The sequence below is a fragment of the Podarcis tiliguerta genome (genome assembly GCF_965153285.1).
Source record: "Podarcis tiliguerta genome assembly, chromosome: 6".
NCBI classification, from domain to species: Eukaryota; Metazoa; Chordata; class Lepidosauria; order Squamata; family Lacertidae; genus Podarcis; species Podarcis tiliguerta.
In genome coordinates, this window is record NC_139539.1 from 75,712,812 (window position 1) to 75,738,868 (window position 26,057).

Genomic DNA, 26,057 nt, shown 5'->3' on the forward strand with positions numbered 1-26,057 from the left:
TGGCACCATTGGGGGGTACCATCACGGCTGCCCCCCCCAACCAGCACCACACACACACACACCCCGCCCCGGGTGCCAAGCTCCTGCGACAGGCACACCATGCCCAGGGGATGCACACCATGCCCCATGGGCGGCATGCCGCATCCTTGGGATGCATGCCAGCCACACCCCCACCTGCTCTCTGCCCCCCCCTGCTGGAGCATGCAGCTTCACCACTGGTGAGGGACACCCTTTCCCATCATGCCAATTTCAAAATCACTTCCCAAACTGATGTTTTACCTATGAGCCTTCAGAGCTTAGCTGCAGGCTAACTGGATTGCCTGAGTTTAGTCTACACATGAGCAGGTTCCTCTTACTCCCAATGAGTTCTTTTTCTTCAGATTGACATTTCATCATCAGGCAGTTGACTGGACCTGCACTGCTGCTCCCTCGGACTCTGGTGTTTCTCTTCCTCTACTTAAAATGCCATACAGAAGCCATCTGTGTTTTGCGAAGGAGATTGAGGTGTCATGACCCCCGAATGCTCTGAATCCCCCTGTTCTGTCTTACTCTCCTCCTTTGAAGATGATCCCTAAAGCAGGGGCATGACAGTTACAGTATCTTAAGAGGTATCCAAACCAGCAGAGCTTGAAACAATTTGGCCTGCCATCTTGATTCAAAATGGTGTCCCATAGTTTCCAAACACAGACCAAAATCAAATCTGGTGATGAGATAGCCAGAGATGGGAGACTTCTGGTCTTCCAGCAGCTGCTGGAGTACAATTCCCATCATCCCTGACCACCAGCCTTTTCAAAAAGAGTGAAGTGCCTTTTCAAGGTTGGAGCTGACCTATTTGGTTGAGCATTGTCATTGCATGGTTCCTTCAGGGGCCAACAAGAAGAAGATTCATGAAACAGAGATTGAAATCCAGTTATCTCATTGTCAGAGTTCCATCAGAATCGCACCAGCAACAAGCTGTGGTCTAAACCACTGAGCCTCTTGGGCTTGCCGATCACAAGGTTGGTGGTTCGAATCCCTTCAACAGGGTGAGCTCCCATTGCTCTGTCCAAGCTCCTGCCAACCTAGCAGTTCGAAAGCATGCTACTTTGAGTAGATAAATAGGTACCACTGCAGCAGGAAGGTAAACGGTATTTCCATGTGCTCTGGTTTCTCTCACAGTGTTCTGTTGCGCCAGAAGTGGTTTAGTCATGCTGGCCACATAACCCAGAAAGCTGTCTATGGACAAACGCTGGCTCCCTCAGCCTGGAAGCGAGATGAGTGCCGCAACCATAGTCGCCTTTGACTGGACTTAACCATCCAGGGGTCGTTTACCTTTTCCATTATACACATAGAGAGTTATTCTCTTGGACTCATTGCAGGAATATCTGGACTGTTTGGCTTTGAGATATGGTGTTGTGTTTGTCATTATTTTGGCATTGTAAATATCATTTCAGACACTAAAGTATCAGAAGGTGTTGAATTTTTGTACATTGCTGTTAATGAATTTTTGTAAACCACATACAGAGTTCTTTAGTTTGTGGAGTACAACTCCCATCATCCCTGACCATTGGTCATGCTAGCAGGTGCTGATGAGTGCTGAAGTCTAGCAATATCTAGGCATTAATTCAGTTACGATTGCATGGTTGATAAGTAATTGCCAAGGCATTAACTTATCATATTTCCCGGCAGAAGAATGGCACTCAAAAATAGTTGAAAAATACAAAAAGTGGAGTCCTGTATCTTATTTTACATGGATTGTAGTATTATTATTCTTGGATGGAAGGACAAAAGGCATTTATCTGTCGAGCAAAAATGAAGATATATATTCAGATTACATAACATTTTATCCCATTCGGCTGAGGGTTGTCACATTTGAGGTGAAGGTCAAATCTCTTTCTCTCTGATGGATTCTACAATGCTGAGGATAATAAGATGGAAAATTCTACCTGTCATATGTGGTGAAGCTCTGACTCAAAAGTACTTGGCACAAAGCAAATCTTCACCTTTGCTAGACGGAACAGTTCCTTTCTCATATATAAAAGAACATTTTTAAAGACTATTGACTGACATCTCTGGAATGGTTCTTTGTTTATCCATGAACAGGACGCCAAATTTATGCAAACTTTATTCAGATAGGAATTGAATGGGTGGTCTTGTCTGTGTGTTTTACAGTATCCTCCAACAGGAAACCTTTCCACATTTTGCCAGGGATAGCATCTCTTTTTTCTTGACTGACAATTAAGGGTTGGGCTTCATGTTTACCATGACAGATCACATAACAGATCTGTGTGGGAAGCAGGGTTGAAGTCACCACTCACCAGCTGATGGGCAATGTCTTCAAGGCTACCAGATCAGCTGTGTGACAGAGTCCCCCATGGGGAACTCAATTGGGCAACCAGTCCCTGCAGAGGGCAACTTTGCCAGCCCTATGCTCAGCATTTAGGAAGCACCGAGCATAGGGCTTGCACAACATTTTATACAATGCTTCCGAAACATTGGGAAGCACTGTGGAAGGGACTTTGACTAGTGGATGAGGTGCCTGTCAATCACCGGGTGCAAAAATAATGCCAGCTGATTGACAGTGAGATTGAGGGCAGATATGGATCTGGCCCACCATTCCAAAAATGTTCCTGTTATACATATACAATTGCAGTGCTATCAGGGAAGGAGCAGAGATGAGGATCCTGGGACAGCAGTTTCCACCTTTCCAAGTTTCAGATCATACAAATGTGTTTGATTATAACACAGTTTCTTTTTCTTTTCTTTTTCAATCGCAGAAATGCTGGGAAAATATGCAGTTTTTTCAACTATTCTTTAAAGTAAAAATTTAAATCAGAATAATAGATTATTTATTTACAAAAAGAACTCAAAACACATATTTATCTAACTCTAAATGAACTTATTTGACCTACTCTATATTGGTTAATGAGACGCAAGTGGTGCTGTGGTCTAAACCACTGAGCCTAGGGCTTGCTAATCAGAAGGTGGGCGGTTCGAATCCCCATGGCAGGGTGAGCTCCCATTGCTTGGTCCCTGCTCCTGCCGACCTAGCAGTTCGAAAGCACGTCAAAGTGCAAGTATATAAATAGGTACCAGTCAGGCAGGAAGGTAAACGGTGTTTCCGTGCACTGCTCTGGTTCGCCAGAAGCGGCTTAGTCATGCTGGCCACATGACCTGGAAGCTGTACACCGACTCCCTCGGCCAGTAAAGCGTTATGAGCGCTGCAACCCCAGAGTCGTCTGTGACTGGACCTAACGGTCAGGGGTCCCTTTACCTTTACCTATATTGGTTAATATTACCAGATTTTGTATCCCTGGTATAACAGTGCAGAAATCAGGCATTGAAATCACTGCAGTTTTGAAAGATTTTGTCTTCCATATTGATTAAAAATGGTATCCAATGGTAGGTGAACATATTCCAAAACCTGCTTCTTCATCTCAGGAAACCCAATCAGAACTGGGTTACGGCATCTTGACAGGTATCCAAATCAATGCTCCTTTAACAGATTTGGCCCACTACCTTGATTCAAAATGGTGCGTGATGCTATCCAGACATAGACCAAAACCTACACCTCAATCTCAGGAACCACCATGCCACATTTGGTTAGAATCTCTTAAGAGGCGTCTCAATGCTTAGAGAACTCATAGACAACTTTCCAAAAAGACAGATAATTATTCGCGCAATATGCGATGAAAAGATTCCAATTCACTCCAAAGATATCCTACCTCTGTGTTGTTGCTGCTTTCAATTAAATTTGCCCTCCATCAGGTAAACCTTCCTTCCACAATAGCACTGTGCCCATGAGAGAGAACAGACTAAACTGCTACACCTGCAATATGCTTGGACCCCATGCCCCCTTATAGCCATTCTGTCATCGAACACTCTACAAATCAATCCCACAAATTTGTGTAAAGCTGGCTACAATGTGCATAATGTACCTAGTCTTACTCCGATGCAAGTAACCCTGAATTAGGACACAGGACTTTATTCCAGGGTGGCGGTGTGTATGTGTGTGATCAGTGGAAGAAAGGAGATTTTAAAGATGTCAATGCATAGCTGCAGGAATTTGGGATTATGCTCCCAACGTCTGCAGTATATAGCATAATAGCCCACGAAAAGGCAGGCGCAGGATGGATACTACTTCTGTGGCTGTAATCAGTTCCTGCTGCAATCACTGAGTGGCAGAGGGCCTTGTCAGGCGCTAATGAGAGAGACAGAAGGTGCTAAAATTGAACACGAAGGCTTCTCGGCCTATTAGTATCTCCGCCAAGTGAACAACTTTACTGCCCAAGCTTTTAAGAGGCTCATGTAGTTAAATGGCTCTGTCACATAATCCTCGTCTTGAGAGCCCCAGCAGAGGACGATTCGTTGGCTGTGAAAATTTCAGACACATTCCTTGCTGTTTTAGAGTCGCTTTTCACTTGAAAATTTTGTATGTACGTGTGTGTGTGCGCGCACGCTGCATGAATATGCATATCAATCACCACTTTCCTCAGTAAAATGCACAGGGTTGGAATCTATAGGACTACATGTGCTGTTCCATGTATGGATCATCACCAGTGATAGAAATCACCCCAAATAATTAACACACCCATCTTTCATTTTATCACTGCTTGCTTTTGTCCCCTTCTCCCCCCCAACCCCCCCCCCCAAACACACTCCTGAATGTTAGGGGAGAGACTCTTTGAAACACCTTGTCCACTTTGCAGCAATAATCTTGATTACATGCTGAGTGTTCATTTCAGCTCCTTCCCATCGTATCATTTGCTCACTTGTGTTACTCATCCTAGTGAGCAACATTTGGATACAAAAACAGGATGCCAATTTTAGATATATATTTTTAAAAAATTCTCATGCCTTCATGCTATTTGCCTTGCGGTAAGAACCTAAAACAAACCGAGGGGAATCCAGATGATTGCTCCATCTTGTCCAGCGCTCTGTCTGTCAGTCACATGCATCTGAGAAACCTTACAAACAGAGCCTGAAAGCAGTTGCCCACCGTCATTCTTTGGATGTGGTACGGAGAGTTGGAGAATCCATTTTGCTTGGCCACAGGTAGAGCCATCACCCATATATTTGTCCAAGCACTTGTTAAAGCTATCAAAGCTGGGCGAATGTTGACCAACAGTTTTGTGTGGTAAGTGAAGTCTACAAGTTCATTACACCTGACGTGAAATGGTACTTTGTTTTGTCCATTCTCCCAGTCAGTTTCATTAGGCAAACTCAGCCCTCCAGATGTTTGGGGACTATAATTCCCATCATCCCTGACCACTGCTCCTGTTAGCTAGGGATGGTGGGAGTTGTAGTCCCAAAACATCTGGAGGGCCGAGTTTGCCTATGCCTGCATTAGGTAACTCTGAGTTTGGGTATTAGTCTGCCGCAGGAATAGGGAACTCGTGGCCCTCCAGATGTTGTTGGAACTCTCATCAACCCAGTCATCATGGCCAATGGCCAGGGATTATGGGAGATGTTGTTGAATGTTATGGGAGATGTCGAAGTATGCATACATGGTGAGTCCCTGCAGACATGTATAACACAGGGTCTTCCATACAACTCTTGGCAACTTGAGAATCAAGAGGACTTTTTCAATAACAGCTCATGAGAAGGCAATCTCTTGTACAGTGGTGCCCCGCAAGACGAATGCCTCGCAAGACGGAAAACCCGCTAGACGAAAGGGTTTTCCGTTTTGGAGGTGCTTCGCAGGACGAATTTCTCTATGGGCTTGCTTCGCAAGACGAAAATGTCTTGCGATTCCTGGGGTTTTTTCCCGCTCCCCACCCCCTTTTTCTAAGGCACTAACCTGCTAATAGCCTTTTAGCAGCTAATCCGCTAATCCCTTAAGCCTTTAATAGCCGCTAATAGCGCTAATCCGCTAATCCGCTAATGGGCTTGCTTCGCAAGACGAAAAAACCGCAAGACGAAGAGACTCACGGAACGGATTCTTTTCGTCTTGCGAGGCACCACTGTATTACATTTTAAAATGCAGATTCTTAAAAATATGTGCCCAAAGATATGGAATGTCCAAAATGGTCAGAAAACTGTTTCTGGATTAAGGAGGAAAATTAATATACAGATGCCCCCAACAACAAAAATCATTTATCTGTTTCCTTGCCCTTTAACTGATTTAGGTTAAGTAAGGTAAAGGGACCCCTGACCATTAGGTCCAGTTGCGACCGACTCTGGGGTTGCGGCGCTCATCTTGCTTTATTGGCCAAGGGAGCTGGCATACAGTTTCTGGGTCATGTGGCCAGCATGACTAAGCCACTTCTGGTGAACCAGAGCAGTGCACAGTTTACCTTCCCGCCAGAGCGGTACTTATTTATCTAATTGCACTTTGATGTGCTTTCGAATTGCTAGGTTGGCAGGAGCTGGGACCAAACAACAGAAGCTCACCCCTCCATGGGGATTCAAACCACCAACCTTCTGATCAGCAAGTCCTAAGCCCTGTGGTTTAACCCACATCACCACCCGTGTCCCATTAGGTTAAGTACCTGGCTACATATTGCAAAGCCACAATGGAGATGTAATTTGAAGTATGCTGATTGAAGGGAGCTGATTTAGTTAATATGAGATATGACACAATGTAATAAAACAAAAGATCTTCTGACTGTTAGAAAGGAAGAGTGGTTTTTTTTTTTGGGGGGGGCATTATTTCTGATTCTCAATAAATGTAGGAGTCTGGAATGCATCATATTGCATTTACTCACCAGAGCCAAACTAGCTTTAAAAATAGACAGGTTTTGTAGAAGATCCAGATTGAAAGGTTAATTGTTTTCAGCTGAGCCATTTCAGCTTCTGTTGCCTGTGGTTCTTATGAATATTGACACTGCCTTCTATCGACTCAACCCAGTACTTTCTATTTATGACTGACAGGGACTCTCTGAGGTCTCGGGCTGAGGTCTTGCACAGTCCTATTATTCAAGTTTTCACAAGACAGACCAAGAATTGGACCCCAGATCTTCAGTAGGCAGAACACGTATTCTTAAACCGAGCTAGGGGTCTTCCTCTCCCCCTTCTGTCATGGAAAGCCAGAGGATTTAAGCCCTGGGAGGAAAAAGCCTGATAGTCTGGGATACAAAGTAAAAGGAAAAATCCATTTTCAGGGAGCTATTTTTAAAAAAATAAAAATTAAAAAATCAATTTTGGCAGCAGCAGATGCGCTAGCCATCTGTACAGCTTTCAAGGCAGTTAGTTCTTTTTAGAGGTTGCAGCCCCAAAGTCTCTACAACCCATCAACTCAGAAGGCCAGTTCCAATCTGAGGGATTTTTCTGCCCAGTTGGTGCCCACCTGCACAAGGGAAAACAAATAGTCTTGCCGCACCAATCAGCTACCAATTCTTGCTTGAATCTGTCCTACTTCCACACATACTGCAGGCCAGCTGAGTCAGAGAGGCTGAATTTTGACCTGGTCCATTCAACCTCGCAGATCTAGACCCTAAGATGCATCAAGCACCCTGATCACAAGGGCTGCTTGGATTATACACAAAGACGGGGTGGCTGGTGCTGGTTGGGATTGGTAGGGTGGAATGCAGGGAGCCCAACAGTAGGTGGCGCCAAAACCAATGTCTGACAAATGCTAGATTCATCTCCATCCTTCTTCCTGTCAGGAACTAAGGAAGAAGAGGAAGCTGATATGGAGTGCCACCACCTTCTGGACTGGTAGTAAGCAGGCAGGAAGACTGAGGTTGGTGGGGCAGTGCCACCTTTGCCCTTATTCAGCAGCCTCCACTGGCAGGGATGCAATAGATTGCACAACTAGTTCATTGTGCATCCAAGGGAGATTTGGATTTGGGTTTAGCCACATAAGGTGGATATTCAGAAAGTTTCCCCCTGCCACAACAGAAGTAGCTTGCTGGGTTGGGGGGGGGAATTACTACGCCAGTGTTTCCCAAGCTTGGGTCTCCAAGGCTGTTTTTGGACTACAACTCCCATGATCCCTAGCTAGCAAGACCAGTGGTCAGGGATGGTGGGAATTGTAGTCCAAAAGCAGCTGGAGACCCAAGCTTGGGAAACAATGCACTATGCAAACTTCCAGGCAGGTGGGTCACGTTTCCTTATGGGGAAGAAGAAGAAGAAGAGTTTGGATTTGATATCCCACTTTATCACTACCTAAAGGAGTCTCAAAGTGGCTAACAATCTCCTTTCCCTTCCTCCCCCACAACAAACACTTTGTGAGGTGAGTGGGGCTGAGAGACTTCAGAGAAGTGTGACTAGCCCAAGGTCACCCAGCAGCTGCATGTGGAGGAGCAGGGAATCGAACCCAGTTCACCAGATTACGAGTCCACCGCTCTTAACCACCAAACCATGCTGGGAGAGAAGAGGTGCTGGGGAGGTTTTTTTCAGTGTAAACATATGGGGGGCACCAATGGTGGATTGAGATTCATTCTGGGTCCTGCCCAACATTCACACATTGAACTCCCATGTTTGCAAAAACCCACCTGTATGAATACCAGTGTATCTAGGTAGGTCTCATACACACCATGTCTGTAGACTCCCATGAACACCTGAAGTCCAATATGTCCAGTCTGATTCTGTTAACTTGATGCTGCTGAAACACCAACGGACAACAGCTCCAGTTTCTCCTACACACTCTACCCAGCCCAGGCCAGCTTTGTAACAGAGTGGCTTTCACTGAAGTCATTAATGAGAAGACTTAAGCATCATCTAGTGCAGCATTCTCTTTTCCGAGCCTCCAGGAATGTCTCAGGAATGGCACAGAGGCTATAGCTCTCCCATCCTGTTGCCAACGCCTACCCAACATCTGATACCCAGTGACATTTAACCATTGAACATGTCGACTCCATGCTACCATTATGACTAACAGCTAGCCTAGCCAAGCCTCCGTAAAAGTATCCCTTCAGTTTCTTGAGCCACAGTTCACTACTGAAATGGAAGGGACTTTCAGAAGCACCTTGTGGAACAGCACGGGAGATACTGTTCAAACTGAAGAGGTCAAAAGCTGCAGTGGGCATGTTTGAAGTCTTCACTTTAGTGTCTACAGTTAAGTAGCTCTTTGGCAAAGGAAAAAAGGCTTCCTTAGAAGTCGAGACTCTGCTTCTGAGAAAGGAACTCTGAGGAAGGAACAGGAGCTAGCTAGAGCTACCTATCGTACCATTACTTCCCTAAGAACCGAACAGTGAAAGGTTCATTGCATCCAATAGCATTACACAGCACTCATGCCTGTAAAAACCTAATTTGACTCTTGGGTAATCACTCAGACTAACTCAGTCAAATTTATTTTATTGCCGTATGTTTAGTGAGGGGACACGGCGTGGGCATCACATTTGGCCTAGAAGAGACCAATAATATTGGCTTCCCAATAATATTTAAAAACAAAAAAACAGACTCTCAGAATTCCCTAGAAGCAGAAATAGCAGATAAGAGAAGGAAGATTTAGCTAAATAGGCCCGGCTTCCCCATATGTTTATGAAGCCCATAGCCTCTCTCGCTTCATTTCCACAAGTGTAATTCTAAAAGATTTGGAACACTGTTAAGGAATACATCTGCTTACCTTCTGAAGTTTGGTAGGAAATAATTAGTTTCATTCCTGCCTCCGTTTTATCTATTTATTTTGGAACCTGCATCACTACAAATTCATTAAAGTTGTAAACCTACGCAGGACATATTAACGATGTGATTAGTAGTCACATTGTGTGTCGTTTTTCTTTTTTTAAAAAAAATAATAAATCCCAGGCACGGTAGGGTGGGGCAGTTTTATTATCAGAGCGGCAATGGGAGGGGAGGTTTCACTGCTGTTAATTACATCATATAGTCAATTAGTACAATTAGAGCAGCAGCTGCTGCTTTCGCTGTTTCTCAGTTTGTTGCTTCTGGCCTCTGTTTTTGAGTTTCATTCCTCTTCACTGGCTGAAAACCGGCCCCTGCTTCTTTTCTGGGGCCACACCCACATCAGACATCCAAGGTACTGGGATGGAACATTCTCCCTAGCACCGTGGTGAATACAACCCAATGTCCTTGTTCAGATGTTCCAATAAACGCAGGTATAAGTTGTCATAGAATGGTAGAGTTTGAAGGGACCCAGAGCATAATCTAGTCCCACCCCCTGCAATGCAGGAATATACAACTGTCCAATATAGGACTCTGAACTGCAACCTTGGTATTATCAGCACCACACTCTAATCAACTGAGCTATCCACTTGTGTTTGTGTGAAAGAGTGCACATTTGTTGATTTGTACAGTTCAACTATCATGTACATTATGGTTACCAGATTTTTTTTCAATGAATCCGGGAACACTTTTTTTTTTTTTTTAATTAAGCTGAGTAGCAACAGGGAGTCAGTAGTGGGGATGGTGATTCAAAAGACACTGGGCCCAAGCACACATGCATATTGTATAAAGGTGTGTCAGGGAACTGCCATCGGAGCTGGAAGCGGAGAGGAGGCTCCAGAGGGATGGCGGTGAGGGTCCCAGTAGGGAGAGAGGTAGCCCATCTGCTGGGGAAGGAAATCAGCGTAACCCCAGTGGAGAAGGGGGGCAGATGGGGGAATCGGAGAGGTGGCTCCAGGACTCTTCGCCGGAGACCAGCGGAGAGGGCACAAGTACTCCGCTGCCCACACCCACTTTGCGCAGAAGACTTCCGCACAGGCAAAGTAGGAGGAGACTGGGCATCAAACAGCTTCTATGCTGGAAGAGGTTCAAGAAACGCCCACTGACGGATTCTGCCAGCGACTGAGGCAGCCACAGAACTTGAGGCTGTCCGGACAGAAAGGGTTCAACCAGGCAACCTAGCCAGGAGTAACGGCAACTTACGCACGAGCAACCCCTAGAACCTTTACAAGGTGCAAAGCCCTTCTTTCACACCCTGTGAAACATAAATGCGCAGAGTTCTTTTAAAAACTGGGCAACGGCATGCTGCCCACCCATGACTCCCGAGCCTCCCCCCAATCTCCTGCCCCCTTCCCCCTTTGTTTTGATAGATCAGTGGAGGCTCGGGAGTCAGAAGTGGACAGCTGTTGCCCAGGAGGGGCGCAAGGCACACTGTTTCTCTGCCAGGCAAGGTGCAAAGCCCTTCCTTCGCACCCTGTGAAACATAAATGCACAGAGTTTTTAAAAAATTGGGCAATGGCCGGCCGGCCATGACTTCCGAGCCTGCTTTGATCAGTCAAAACAAAGGGGGAAGGGGGCAGGAGATCTGTACCGCCAGACGCCCCCGGTTCCCCTTCAGCAGTGTCAGCAGCAGGTCAGCAGCCCGGACCTAGCCTGGTAGTGCAGTTGGCTCTGGTTTCAGGAGCTGCTCGCTGCCATGGCGCCCGCCATTTTTCCTCACTGGAAGTCCCCATATAATGTGTCTTGTGTGCAACACATCATATGGGAAATTCCAGTGAGGAAAAGTGCCACGGCAGCGAGCAGCTCCTGAAGCCAGCCAGAGCCAACTGCGCTACCAGGCTGGCTCCAGGCTGCTGAGGCTGCCACTGCCACGTTTCCCCGGGACAGATTTGCAAATCCGGGGACTGGGACGTCTAGTAACCCTAATGTACATAGGTAGAAAAGGATGCGCATGGCGCTGTGGTATAAACCACCGAGCCTCTTGGGCTTGCCGATCAGAAGGTCAGCGGTTCAAATCCCCACGATGGGTGAGCTCAGTCCCAGCTCCTGCCAACCTAGCAGTTCAAAAGCACACCAGAGCAAGTAGATAAATAGGTACCACTGGGGCAGGAAGGTAAATGGCATTTTTGTGCACTCTGGTTTCTGTCATGGTGTTCTGTAGCACCAGAAGCAGTTCAGTCATGCTAGCCACATGACCCGGAAAGCGGTCTGTGGACAAACGGCAGCTCCCTTGGCCTGAAAATCAAGATGAGCTCCACACCCCATACTCGCCTTTGAGTGGACTTAACTGTCCAGGGGTCCTTTACCTTTTTTTACCTTTTACACAGGTAGACAGATGGTACCCTCATTAATTGTTACATCTGAATCACTGGATGAGTGTGCAGCTCAACTGCTTGGGTACACAGATGGTTTGTTCATTTGCAGAATGGAATGTGTGCTGGAAAAGGGGAGCCTTTTCTCACTGCAGCGATAAAACACAAGCCAAAGGGTGGGTGGCAGGGAATGAGGTGAAACTGATGCATGTGGGAGAATGGGATGGATTTGTGTTTTCACAACTTCTCCTCAAGCCAGCTATGAAAGAGTAGAGTAAACAGCATAAAATTTAAACAGGATAAGAAAATATATTTGAATTTTGTATTTATTGTCAAGTTCAGCTTCTGTTCTTTGGCATCAGCAATTTCCCCTTTAATAGTTATCTTAATGAATATATGCATTTTCATGTACCCTTTCCCATGATGTCTGAGTTTTATTTTATTTTTACACAAATTCTGTGTTTGGAGAACTGTCTCACATAATTGGTTGATGTGCAAATTTGGAAGGATAACTGCAGACACAGCTACACAGCTGCAAACAGAATGTTTTAAGCACGTTTTAAGTGCATTATACAAACGTGACACTAGATGGCGATGGTGAGCTTATGACAAACTCAAGATATTTTTAAAAACTTTTTTCTTAAAAACAGCATTTTCACTGCATTTTAAAAAATGTGTCTAGATTCCACCTGCATCTCAGTTTGTGTACTGGTTTAGCATCATAGAATCATAGTGGGCGGGAACCTAAGGGCCATCTAGTCCACCCCTGCAATGCAGGAATCTTTTGCCCAAGGTAGGGCTTGAACCCACGACCCTGAGATTAGCCATCTTATGCTCTACTGACTGAGAAGTGCAAATTAGGCAGGTCTGCAATAAAAAACGAATATGATGAAGAAGGGGGGGGGGGACTGAACTGTGTTCCTGTTGCTAGCACTAACCAATTTCTGATTCATAGCTTCTGAGTCAATGTTTTTGTTGTTGCTGCTGTTGTTTAAAAGAAACAAAACTAATCAAAGCTGTTAGTATGGCTTGAGAAGCTGCCTCGGCAAAACAAAAACATCACATTAGCTTCTTCTGTACAGTGAACACAAGTCTCAGCGTGCCTCCCCCCCCCCTTCTAACAAGCAGCTGCCTCTTGACATCTTTGACAACACACTCAGAATGACTACAACATGTGCTAATGATGGAGAACTGTGGCAAACCCACAAACTAATGATTGTAACAGATTTTGGGATTCCCCACAAGGGCCCCTTCACACACCAACCCATTGCCCCTTCCTGGACATACTCGGCTTCGCTTTAAAAGTGATTGTGGGAGATGCCGGTGACATGGTTCATGTTGCTCTGCTGGTTGGCTGGACCATTTCCTCCTCCTGCCTGCAGAATCATGTAGGGCACTAACCCAGCCAGCAGGCAGTCCTTAGCTCTTAGCATCTGTTTTGCGTGCAAAAAGTCCCCATCTTCAGGCAGGGCTGGGAATGCCCCTTACCTGAAGCCCTGGAGAAATGCTACCAGGCAGTGTGGGTAATACCAAGCTAGACTTGGCCTAATGGTCTGACTTGGCCTAATGGTCCGACAAGGAAGCTTTCTGGGCTCCAAGTTGGGGAGATGAGTGGAGACAAAGGGAGACAAAAAGATGGAGACAAGGAGAGCAGCAAAGGAAGTTTTTAATGGCTGGTGTTTTATTGTGTTTTTAATACAGTGGTACCTCGGGTTACATCTGCTTCAGGTTACAGACTCCTCTAACCCAGAAATAGTACCTCGGGTTAAGAACTTTGCTTCAGGATGAGAAAAGAAATTGTGCGGCGGCAGCAGCAGCAGGAGGCCCCATTAGCTAAAGTGGTGCTTCAGGTTAAGAACAGTTTCGGGTTAAGAACGGACCTCCGGAACGAATTAAGTACTTAACCCGAGGTACCACTGTATTTTGTTGGGAGCTGCCCAGCGTGGCTGGGACAACCTAGTCAAATGGGTGGCATATAAAATATAACAACAACAACAACAACAACAACAACAACAACAACAACAGAATATGTTTTCTGGAACGCTCTGAAAAAATGCTATCTTAATGGGAGGATGAAATTCCCCAATGAAGAAACAACAAAATCTAAGTACCCAAGTAGCTCGCTCAGTACAGTGGTACCTCGGGTTACATACGCTTCAGGTTAAAGACTCCGCTAACACAGAAATAGTGCTTCAGGTTAAGAACTTTGCTTCAGGATGAGAACAGAAATTGTGCTCCGGCGGCACGGCAGCAGCAGGAGGCCCCATTAGCTAAAGTGGTGCTTCAGGTTAAGAACAGTTTCAGGTTAAGTACGGACCTCCGGAACAAATTAAGTACTTAACCCGAGGTACCACTGTACAGCATGAGACTCATAATCTCAGGTTCATGGATTCGAGCCCCACCTTGGGTACAAGATTCCTGCATTGCAGGGGTTTGGGCTAAATGACCCTCACGGTCTCTTTCAGCTCTACAATTCTATGATTCTGTAACCTGTTTGGCATTCCTTACCTATGACTTTTGGCGGCAGGAGTTTCCAAATTTCAGTACAGTGGTGCCTCGCAAGACGAAATTAATTCGTTCTGTGAGTTTTTTCGTCTTGTGAATTTTTTCGTCTTGCGAAGCACCACTGTGTATTGACGGTTTCCCATAGGAATGCATTGACGGCTTTAAAAAAAGGCGCAAGACGTTTTCGTCTTGCGAAGCAAGCCCATAGGGAAATTCTTCTTGTGAAGCAACTCAGAAAACGAAAAACTGTTTCGTCTTGCGAGTTTTTCGTCTTGCAAGGCATTCGTCTTGCGAGGTACCACTGTATTAGGGACCATTCTTGGTATTGGAGCACTAGGGAATATGGAAAGAAGAAATAAATATCACTTATTCATGTAGCTAACAGCATCTGTGTGCATGGCCCTTTAAAGAGTCCAAGAGCACAGGTCTTGCCCCAAAGAGCTTAAATATATTGCCCCTCCTCTGCAGCTGTGGTCATGAAAAGCATTATATCTGCCCACTTCTCCTTTGTCGTTTAGTTAATGACATAGACTTCATCTGAGATGAGGGTCTGGAGACCTGGAAAGGTAAGGTGTTTCCTCACCACTGTCTTTATTCATTATTATTATTCAGAAGTTATCTTCAATGCACAAGGCAACAAAGTAGCTAAGACATGCTACATAAAGAAGGCTAAGGCTACAACTACTTCCCAGTTAACTAAGGGAGAATCACATCCAATGTGGGATATTTACAATGCAGTCAAACCAACAGTGCATGTTTGCTAGATAGGCGCCTGAGAGGAGCTGAAGCTCACAGACTTTTCCGGTAACCTCGCTAGAGAGAACTCTGAGAGCCACTCCTGCTGTGCCCTGACAGGGAGTGTGTAGCCATATATAATTTCCTCACCTGGCCAGGCACTTGCTCTTTGCTCTTTCACCTCATTTCAGTAACGCAGAACACCTGCTAAGCCTGAGCCACAGACTCCATTTTAAACTAGTCTAAAGTATGCCTCTGTAACCGGGTTGCCATTTTAAGCCTGCCTGAACAAAGCTGCTGTTGTCTGTTATTTCCACTTCAACAAGAAATTCTGAGTGAGTAAATGTCATTTTGACCTTTTACAAGACTGTTTCTGGGGCAGGGAGGGAGAACAGGGGGGACCAGGAAAATCCAGTCTACTTTAAAACAAATCCTGGATTACTTAAACTAAAAGGCTAAAACTAGCCTATCTAAACTTCCCTTTTAAGCTGCAAATGGATGGCACTCTGCTGAACTCACAAACATGAGAAAGGAACGAAGGGTAATATCTAATAAATTTATAATCTCCTAGCATCTATTCCTACAGAGGGGACATACCAGGTATGTCTCTTAAAGAGACAGGCCCCACAAACTACAACCATAACTACTGATGCCCACACATACCGAGTGGTACCTCAGGTTAAGTACATAATTCGTTCCGGTGGTCTGTTCTTAACCTGAAAGTGTTCTTAACCTGAAGCACTGCGCCGCGCCGCCAGAGCCCGATTTCTGTTCTCATCCTGAAGCAAAATTCTTAACCTGAAGCACTATTTCTGTGTTAGCAGAGTCTGTAACCTGAAGCGTATGTAACCTGAAGCGTATGTAACCTGAGGTACCACTGTATCTGCAAAATGACAAGTGGTTTTCAGACAGTTGCCCAACCACAACGATGTCCAAACTGGAGCTAGGGAAACAGTACCATTGTGATTAAGTTTGCTTTTTAAATGAGCCCTTTTCTATTACTGTTCAGCATATGGTGTAAATATTTCATTTGGATGTTTGTGAGTGCATGTAAGGTGTGCCCTCTTAAGCTCCTAAAATGTACAGCATCGACTGCTGTCCTCACGGTGACATTTCTGCCCCCAAAGTTAATCCTTGGAGAGCAAAAACACAAGACTGCCCAGAATGTTTCTCTTCCTTTCCACAGACGTCAGGCTCACGGGAGGAACACTTGTCCAAAGGCTTTATTTAGCCTCTGGGGTCAATTCCCCATATGATCTATGGGGCTTAGTCTCTCGGATGTGTGCCTCTGATCTAGAGGTGTTGAAAGAAAGATAGAGAGAGAGGTTGCATCTGTCTTCCGTTTAACTCGCAGGAATTTGGGATGCAGCAGGAACCTCTTTAAAATTAGTGCACACAGGAATGCATGGATGCCAATTGGATTCAATTTATCCCGACTTAATTTGAATGAACGTGATGGGTCTTTTGACACAAGCTGTACTGACTAATTGTTGCCTGTTTGGTGCACTAAATCAGCCGGCGCAGCAATCACGAGAAGGGAGCCAGATGTTTGGAGTTTCTTTGATTGCCCACAGCCTTAAGGTTGGGAAGAAGATGTGTTCTGCTGATTGACTTTATTAGCATCTGTCAAGGCACCGCGTGCATCCGAGACACAACTGTCAAAATAAGCAGTCTGGCTCGTATTCTCCCCTCATGCTCCGTTTCCCCTAAGATGGAGCGAAGTGGAGGAAGCGCAACAGCATAAGCTAAGATTCCCAGAGAACATTGAAACCCTGTGCTGTTCTGAGCACCTGAAATTGCCCTGCGGAGGGGAAAGAATGTCTATTTATTTACACCCAGTGGTTCTCCTTGCTAGTGATTTGTAAGAACAATCACAGCACCAAGTCCACTCATCCAGAAAAGCAAATGGCTTTGTTTTCCATTGTTATTGCACATTGATATGGATTTCCCTGGTGGAGGGGTTGTACTGGCACAGAAAATTTGAGGGTCAGAAAAATAAACCACCAGTAATCCACAAACCTGGGTCTCCATCTGTTTCTGGACTACAATTCCTGTCATCTCTGACCACTGGTCCTGCTAGCTAGGGATGATGGGAGTTGTAGTCCAAAAACAGCATTGGAGACCCAGGTTTGGGAAACCCCTGCTGTAAGGTTTGCCAGGACAATGCACAGAAAGTATAAAACAGCAAAATCATTCTTCTTTCAGTGACAGTCTAGTAAAGTCTCAGCTTGGAAGACACAAGCATGAGCAAGAATGATACCATGGTTTTTCTCCAGTGTGTATGTCTATAAGCACACAGGGATATCATGGTACAAGTGCTTAGCGCCCTTGCAGGAAGAAATCTTGCTCATTGATCCTAGATGAGTGACTATGTGGTTGTTCTTGCTTAACACAGAACAGCAAAATACTCTCGCTATGCTCAAAGGCACAACATCCAGCATAATCTTTTTCATAGAGCCTTCTAAGTGCTTATCACAGTCTGTTATTTGTATTGGATTTGAAATGGTTTTTATTTGTGTTTCGTGGGAGCGATTCCATGGGAAGCTGCTGCTCCCAAGTAAGTGTGTGCAGAGTTACAGCCTTAATAGTAGCCAGCCGCATTAAGGCGTGAGGTTCAGTTGCATACCACATAATTGATTTAACTCACACTGAAATGAAAAATGTATTAATGAAGGTTTAAAATGGAAAATGGCTAAACATGTGTTGCTAACATCGGGGTTTCCCCACAGCAGTTTTTCTAAGAGACTCTGAGCTCTTGTTGATGGTTATTTAATTGTTGTTCTCTGGTATCTAACATGTAACCTTAGATCATGTGGTGAAGGTATGGAGTTGCAAATTTCCATTTTCAAAGGGAGTTAGTTGCCTTTTGTCCTTTTTTCTCTCCCAAACTCCATGGAGTGAGGATGTAAAGGAAGCTCTCCTGAAGGGAGAGGGAGCAGCCTGGAGGCTGGACTGCAGGCTGGGGAGACAGAGAAAGAGAGAGAGGGGGGGACCTTTGCTTATAGATTTGTTTGGATTATTTCTTATTTTCTAAGACGATGAGCCTGTTCTGGACAGCACAAGACATTGCATGGTTATTTTTGGATGTATCATTTGATGTTTCTGTTTTATTTTGAAGAGTTCTGCTTGTAAAATTTGAATAATAATTTCATGGGTCTGGACAATGCTTTGTTTCCAAAAGGAGTCAGTTCTTATGCTTCCATTCACTTCAAACTGTGCAATATTAATATCTGCAAGAGTGTTGTGGGAGCAGCTTTTGCTGAGTTCATCAGATGAAACTGCTATAACATGTGAAAGCCCACAGTCATTTGACAGCGCCAGTCCCAAAGATCAGTGCAATTGGCTTTATTCACATGGCTCATTTTGTTTATCGACAGCATAATCCTAACCAAGTTTACCCAGAAGTAAGTCCTGTTGAATTCAACAGGGCATTTAAGTGAGGCTAGGATTGTTTTGAGGGACGCGGGTGGCGCTGTGGGTTAAACCACAGAGCCTAGGACTTGCCGATCAGAAGGTCGGCGGTTCGAATCCCCGTGACAGGGTGAGCTCCCATTGCTTGGTCCCAGCACCTGCCAACCTAGCAGTTTGAAAGTACGTCAAAGTGCAAGTAAATAGGTACCGCTCCGGCGGGAAGGTAAACGGGGTTTCCGTGCGCTGCTCTGGTTCGCCAGAAGCAGCTTAGTCATGCTGGCCATATGACCTGGAAGCTGTACGCCGGCTCCCTCAGCCAATAAAGCGAGATGGGCACGCAACCCCAGAGTCAGCCATGACTGGACCTAACGGTCAGGGGAACTTTTACCTAGGATTGTTTTGAGGATATTTAACCTTCTTTTCAATACAGCAGGTTTTCTCAAAGAGAGAGTATGTTCTCCTTGTGTGTATACACACATGTACATACATTAAATGTGCTTGAGGAGTTCAATTTTTTCCAGATTCCAGCTTGAACTGGCCTGATCCACACCTCCCAGATGCAGATCAAAGCTCAGCTATTTATCATGTTTTACATTCCTCTGCATGCTGCAAGCAGTTCTCAGCTCAAGGAATGTCTCAAACTGTGCTTTAAAATGCATACTTTCAAAGATACATTTATAAATGCACATTTTGAAAGGAAAATATGTTCAAAATACTATTCGGAAATTGGATGAACCACTCTGTAGTGAAACCTTGGTGGAGGAGAATACAAATGAAATCAGTAGCGTTAGATCAGCCGTAGCACAACTGTACGGCAAAAGCTTCCTAATCCCTGGTCTAGACACAGCTGCAGAGATGGTTCTCTCCTGCTTCGTAGCCAATTAGCTATGATACAACTTATCTAGCAAACCCTAATGAGTGCACAGGCTCATGTGCGGTCCTTTAGATGTCCTGGTCCCTGGCTGTTCAGGGATTGAAAGGCAAATATCAACATTTGGAACTGGGCCCAGAAACAGACTAGAAACCAGAGAGGCTAGAGCAAGTAAGGTTACAAGCTTCCAAAACCTAGCTCCCATCAGAACTCTAGCTGCCAGATTTTGAAGAAGCATTGTCTGTGACAGCCGCTCAATTGTGGAACTGCCTCCCTGCACCTTCATTGTACAGTAAATACTGAAGATGCACCCCTATGCCCTGGCTTTTGACACCTACGCTGTAAATTTTTATTGCCCACCTTATTTCTGTGATTGTCAGTTGTTTCAAACTGTTTCTAATGTATTTTAATTGTGTGTTGAGGTCCCCAAGCCACCCCACAAAATAACTCACAACTCACACATAATTTTTGTTTAAGGTTTTTGGCATAATTTTGGCCACAACTTTATTAAATTACATACCTGTGAGTGGTTGCTTAGGCATTGGTTAAGAATATCTGTCCCCCCGCCTGGGACAGAACTGACTTCCGAACTCCCTCAGAAGCCAGTAAAGGGAAAACAATATTGGGGAGCAATGGAGCTGAGTCGCAAGCCTTCACCGCTCACCCACATGCTCCCCAGGGCTTGCCGGCCCTAGCCCCATTTCAGGGGTTCGGACGAAATCGTGGCAAGCCCCTGGATTCCTTTAACAGAATTCTCTTCTGCACCAGCACTGGAGGGGCAGGCCCAGCCAATGCTTACCCCTCCTCCAACCAATTTATAACCAATGCCTAAACGCAACCTTACAAGTTGTGACGATTTGCTGCGTAGTAGGCAAAAACCAAATGGCTCAACCAATCAGCCATATGGACAAAATTCCTACCAGGCCCCTGCCCCAACGGCAGATGACCCCATGACAGGCATAGCAAGGTCAACCAAAACATCCTGAACTCAGGGCGGGCAGGCGGGTGATCCGATGCACTCAGCGAAAGAGAAAGCAATATGCTGAGTGCCCCAGTATTTAAAACCTTTGATCCCACCCACCACATTGCAACATGCAATTTGCCCCAGCAACCCAGCAATCCAATCAATTGCCCCAGGTCAGCATATTCAACCCTGCCTTGCAACAAAGGGATGGCTCGGCGGACCCCACCGCAACATGCGCTCTCATTTTAGGGAGAACACGCTTTGTTTTAATCCATTCTGAGACCTTAGGGTGAAGGCTGGGTAAATGGTGAGGATGTTACTAGGTGCAGCTGGTTGGGTGTGGGATTATTGCCATGCATTTGATTTTGTTCTTAAACAGGCATAGGCAAACTCGGCCCTCCAGATGTTTTGGGACTACAACTCCCAGCATCCCTAGCTAACAGGACCGGTGGTCATGGATGGTGGGAATTGTAGTCTCAAAACTTCTGGAGGGCCAAGTTTGCCTATGCCTATTCTTAAACTACCAGAATAAGTATGCTTAATTTTATGGTTGAGAATATGGCACTTCACATCTGCTCTAATATCCTTCCCCCAAAACCTTTCTCCCTCTTAGCCTTCAAACCCCACATGATTCTTAATTCAGTGTTATCATTTCTCAACACTAATTCTGCTCCTTTTTTCAACAAACAAAAATTTAGCTTTTTGTGGTGGTGAAGAAGTCCACACAAGCTCCCTATCACCCCAAATTAAACTCGCAACTAGGGATGAACGGTTGTGGCAGGTGATGTCACCCTCATTTTCACTGGGAGATGGAATTGTTACATACAAAATGTGGCATATATTAGCAGGGTCATGTTCTGTCGTTTCAGTTCTTGTATTAGGCGGCAGTCCCTTGTCATGTTGCTTCTAAAGTGATTTCTGGAAGCAAAATGTCTTGTGTCTGTGTGTGTTCGAGTTGGGGAATCGTTAATTCCTCCTAAAATTTCATTAGCACTTAGCCAAATAAAAAGTTGACTCTTATTTTCAGGAAAGCCATTGACTGCTTTCATGGCAAAACAACCTACAATGACTGAAATGCAGAGAGAATCAGAACCATTAAACGTAATAGTGTGGCTCCCCTCCCTCCCTCTGGCTAATGTAGCTCCTGTTCTTCTCTTCTTACACTGTTTAGCAACTCCAATGTCGAAAAGATAAATTTAACTTGACAGCGCAAGATAATGGGGGAAGGATTCTGGAAACATTACTATGGGTGATGAGCTGTAACATCAATTAATTTGGGAATTAAGTTTACTGAACTAAACTTCTACCATACCATATTATGTATACCTCCAATCTTCAGGGAAAGCTGTTTGGAGATAAAGATTCACTGGAAGTGGTTCCACCATAAAATAGTTTGCATGTTTATGAGAGAGAGAGAGAGAGAGAGAGAGAGAGAGAGAGAGAGAGAGAGAGAACTATAAGGGATCAGAAGTAAATGAAAAGCTTCTTCTCACCAACCAGGGATTTAAACCGGAGTGGGAATGAAGGTACTAGTAGGATACCCCACAGGCATCTGTTTGGTGACTGTGAGAACAATGTTTTGCTAGATGGACCATTGGTCGGATCCAGCAAGTTTTTATTAGGTTTCCAATGTGTCTACAAAAGCCCAGAGTCAGCTCTGTATAATACCATCTAAATCGGGGCTTCCCAAGCTTAGGTCACCAGCTATTTTTGGACTACAATCCCCATAATCTCTGACCACTGGTCCTGCTAGCTAGGGTTGATGGGAGTTGTAGTCTAACAACAGCTGGAGACCCAAGTTTGGGAAACTCTGATTTAATTGGTGGGTAGGGGGAAATGTAAAACCGTTAAGTACAGAATCTAAACTTACCAAACCCATCAACAGAGAAAAAGGAGGTAGAATGAAAATTGATGTTTCTTCGAGTTGTTTTCCAAAACATCTGGAAGGCAGCAGGGCAGCGAAGACTGATCAAAGAGATCCCGCGACAGGGCCTTCTTAGTGGTGGGTTTGTAACTGCAGATTTATCTCCCAGTTGGCGTTCTTCTGGCCCCTTCAGTTCTGGCATTCAGGAAGGCCTTGAAAGCTTAGCTTTTGCCATTTCTTAAGCGTTTGGATGATCCAATTCACTCTTGCTTACATGTTTATTTTTCCGTATCCCTTCAGTGTTTCATACTCTGCCTCATGTCATTTTGATTTCTGCGTGTACGTTGCTCTTGTGAGGGTGTAGCCCTGAGAAGCCATTGATAAATAACTGGAATGAATAAATTAAATAACCTTTTAAAAAATACTGACGCTGCATTCACACTGTACCTTTCAAAGCACATTTGAAATACATCTATCCCCTAAATAATTCTGGGCACTGTAGTTTATCTGTCCCAGAATTACAATTACCAGCAACGCTTAACAAAATACAGTACCCAGGGGACTTTGAAGGGGAAAATGTGTTTCGAATGTGCTTTAAAAGTATAGTGTGTACGCAGCCCCAAACTCTCCACAGAAAGCAAAATACGGAAGAAATCAGGACTGTAATTAACTAGGAATGGTTATCTGATACCCAGGATAACACATACAAGAAACATCAAAACATATGTGAATCCACAAAGTAGAATATATTCACGGCTTTAGAGTTAAATGTATCATTTCTTCCACAATTGCCATTGTGTTTCACTTGAGTAACATGCCTGGAAGTCTCCTGCGGATTCCCCAATTTGTCTTTAGCCACCATGAAACTGTTCACAGGTCATTATGTGACTAATTGGTCTTGCATATGTTTCATTCAACTTCCAGCACAGTTTTCAAAGGTGTGATTTTTGCTTTCATCTTATTTTCCAGAGTAGCTAATTCTAACCTGCTCGTTAAATTTAATGAGCAATCACACCAGCTAGCTGCTGTTTTCTCACCGAGACCTTTGTGTCGCGGGCGCCAGAAAGATTACGCAGAGCATGAAAGCAAGGCACATGCGCAAACCTACAAACACATTTAATCCTCTGAAATGCTGGGAAATTATTGAATCAAGGCCAGGCTATGTCTGGCAGTTTAATCTTCCCTTTATCATTCCTCTGTAAATATTCTGGGGATGGAACAGGAAGCACGGATGTGTGATGCTTCCTGTTTCCTGGCATATTCATCCATCTCTCCTTACTTGGGAAATGTGAAAATTCTTGATGGAGTGGGGTGCAGGAAATTTGTACATCTCCCTTGGTGGGAGATACACACTTTCTCTGAGTTGTCATGCTGTTCTAATGCCATAGAGAGAGGATAACAAACAGGGAAAAAAATCACAACAGCTAAAGGCAGGAATATAAAGGCAGTCTAGTTCACAAACTTTGAAATGGACACCCATGGGGCACAAAGCATGCTGCCAGCGGCATGCAGTGATTTTTTTCTTAAGGCAATAGTTAGGGCTGAATGTAGAGTTGGGAACCCCAAGAATCACCTAGTCCAACTGCCTGCAAGGTAGGAATCTCCACTCAAGCGTTTCTTGTTGTTGTTGTTTAGTCGTTCAGTCATGTCCGACTCTTCGTGACCCCATGGACCAGAGCATGCCAGGCACTCCTGTCTTCCACTGCCACCCGCAGTTTGGTCAGATTCATGTTTGTAGCTTCGAGAACACTGTCTAACCATCTCGTCCTCTGTCGTCCCCTTCTCCTTGTGCCCTCCATCTTTCCCAACATCAGGGTCTTTTCCAGGGAGTCTTCTCTTCTCATGAGGTGGCCAAAGTATTGGAGCCTCAGCTTCACAATCTGTCCTTCCAGTGAGCACTCAGGGCTGATTTCCTTAAGAATGGATGCGTTTGATCTTCTTGCAGTCCATGGGACTCTCAAGAGTCTCCTCCAGCACCATAATTCAAAAGCGTCAATTCTTCGGCGATCAGCCTTCTTTATGGTCCAGCTCTCACTTCCATACATCACTTTTGCAGCTTGCAAAAAGAAGAAAAGTTTGGCTTTGCTTTGTTTTTGTTTGTTAGACATCTCCAGGTGGAAGTGTGGATTCCACCCCCCCCCCAATTAAAAAACAACAACATTTTAAACACCCCTCCCTTTCTTCACCATTTCCCTTTCTATGATTGTGTTGTTGTTGGTTGGTGCGTATTGCTGTTGATCCTTCAGGAAAATTGAAATAACACACACACCAGATTTCCCCCCATTTTCCTCATTTTTCCCAAAGCTGTTTCCACCCCAGAAAAATCGGGAAAAAACCCCAGTTTGATATAGTCTGAATATTCCACACACTCCCTCCCCCCATTTGCTTTGGGGAAAAACGGGGGCGGACCTGCCCCCCCCAATTTTTTCAGTTTTTTCCAGGCCTCCCCATCTCTGCCTGGGGGTTTATTATATTAAAATACCGTACTTTCAAAACACTCACACACAGTGGCTGAAAGAGAGGAGGGAGGAACTGAGATATTCAGGTTGCACAGATCTTGTCTTCCACCCCACTGTTGGGATACTGCCAGGGAGACAAAGTCCATCTTGACCTCCACGTCGTCTCCAGACATCCATTGATCTCCCGTAGACACGCAGTATCAGCAATTAGCGACATGAGCTCTAGAAATAGCTTCCCACATTCTAGAACTGATGCACGCTCTATCAGCAGATATGCACAGCAAAAGATGCACCCAGGAGAGCATTATATAGAAGTTTATTCAGCGTTGATCAGAACAAAGAAAAACCATGACTGCCTGCTTGAGAGTTTCCGGCAGTGAGAGAGAAATGAAAGCAAAAGACACAACAGAAACATGCTGTAAAAACAGGAAATACGCAGGCTGTGACACAAACATCCTGCTCCTTTTTAAGGTGGAACGGAAATATCCTAACACCCACCCCATAGGAACTTCAGGCTTTCCGACTGCTCCTCCTTAAAAATTTAAAGAGAAGGGGCTGCAGTTCTGATTGAAGCAGCCACTTCCTGCTCATGTGTGTGTATTGCTCTACAGGGTCCTGCAGTTTTGCAGCCTTCACGGAGGTACTCAGAGAGAGAGAGAGAGAGAGAGAGAGAGATGTGCATGCACACACACATACATGGAGCCTGGAGACACAGGCTAAGCAGGTACACGGAAATGTCTTGCCAGGAACATTAAGGGGACTAGGCTCGTCCCACTAGCCATGGACGACTTGCCACTGCACGCTGCCCATTGTGCAACAGAGATGTGTGGATCTGCAACTTTTGATTTTTTGCAATCTTACGTTACAATCTCCAGACTTCTGCATCAGTTCATTTTTAAAATAAAAAGTCCTCACAAAAAATTGCCGTCACTTTATTTTTATTTTTTAAATATATCTTTATTAATTTAAAATAAATACATGTATGAGAAAACAGACGTACATACAAGTAAACAAACATACATACAAACAAACAAACAAATAACAGAAAAATCAAACAAACCACCATACTATAAGATACAAGAAGATTAATATAATTATCATCATATATACTCCTGATACTGAACACAATTATAAAACTTACAGAGAAGAAATTTAAAACTGACTTCCAGTTAACCTCACTGTACTTTATTTATCCATTACTTTAGTTTGTATTTCTCCTCAGACGATTTTTGCAAACACATTTCCCTAATACAATGCACTATATGTTCTTTTCACTAATGTATGGGTTTTAAGTACACTCCCCTTTAGCATCCATATCTTTTGTACACTTTTTTTTTAAAAAAAGAACTCCTTTGTAAAATGGGAGGATTTGGAAGGCTTAAACCAATCT

At 44.6% G+C, this 26,057-nt stretch overlaps 1 long non-coding RNA gene across 1 annotated transcript in view; it reads left to right on the top strand.

Annotated features, from left to right (window-relative positions):
- LOC310679680 overlaps positions 1-26,057 on the top strand; it is a 122,434-nt gene that overhangs the window by 76,438 nt on the left and 19,939 nt on the right. The gene's annotated exons all lie outside the window — the stretch shown is intronic.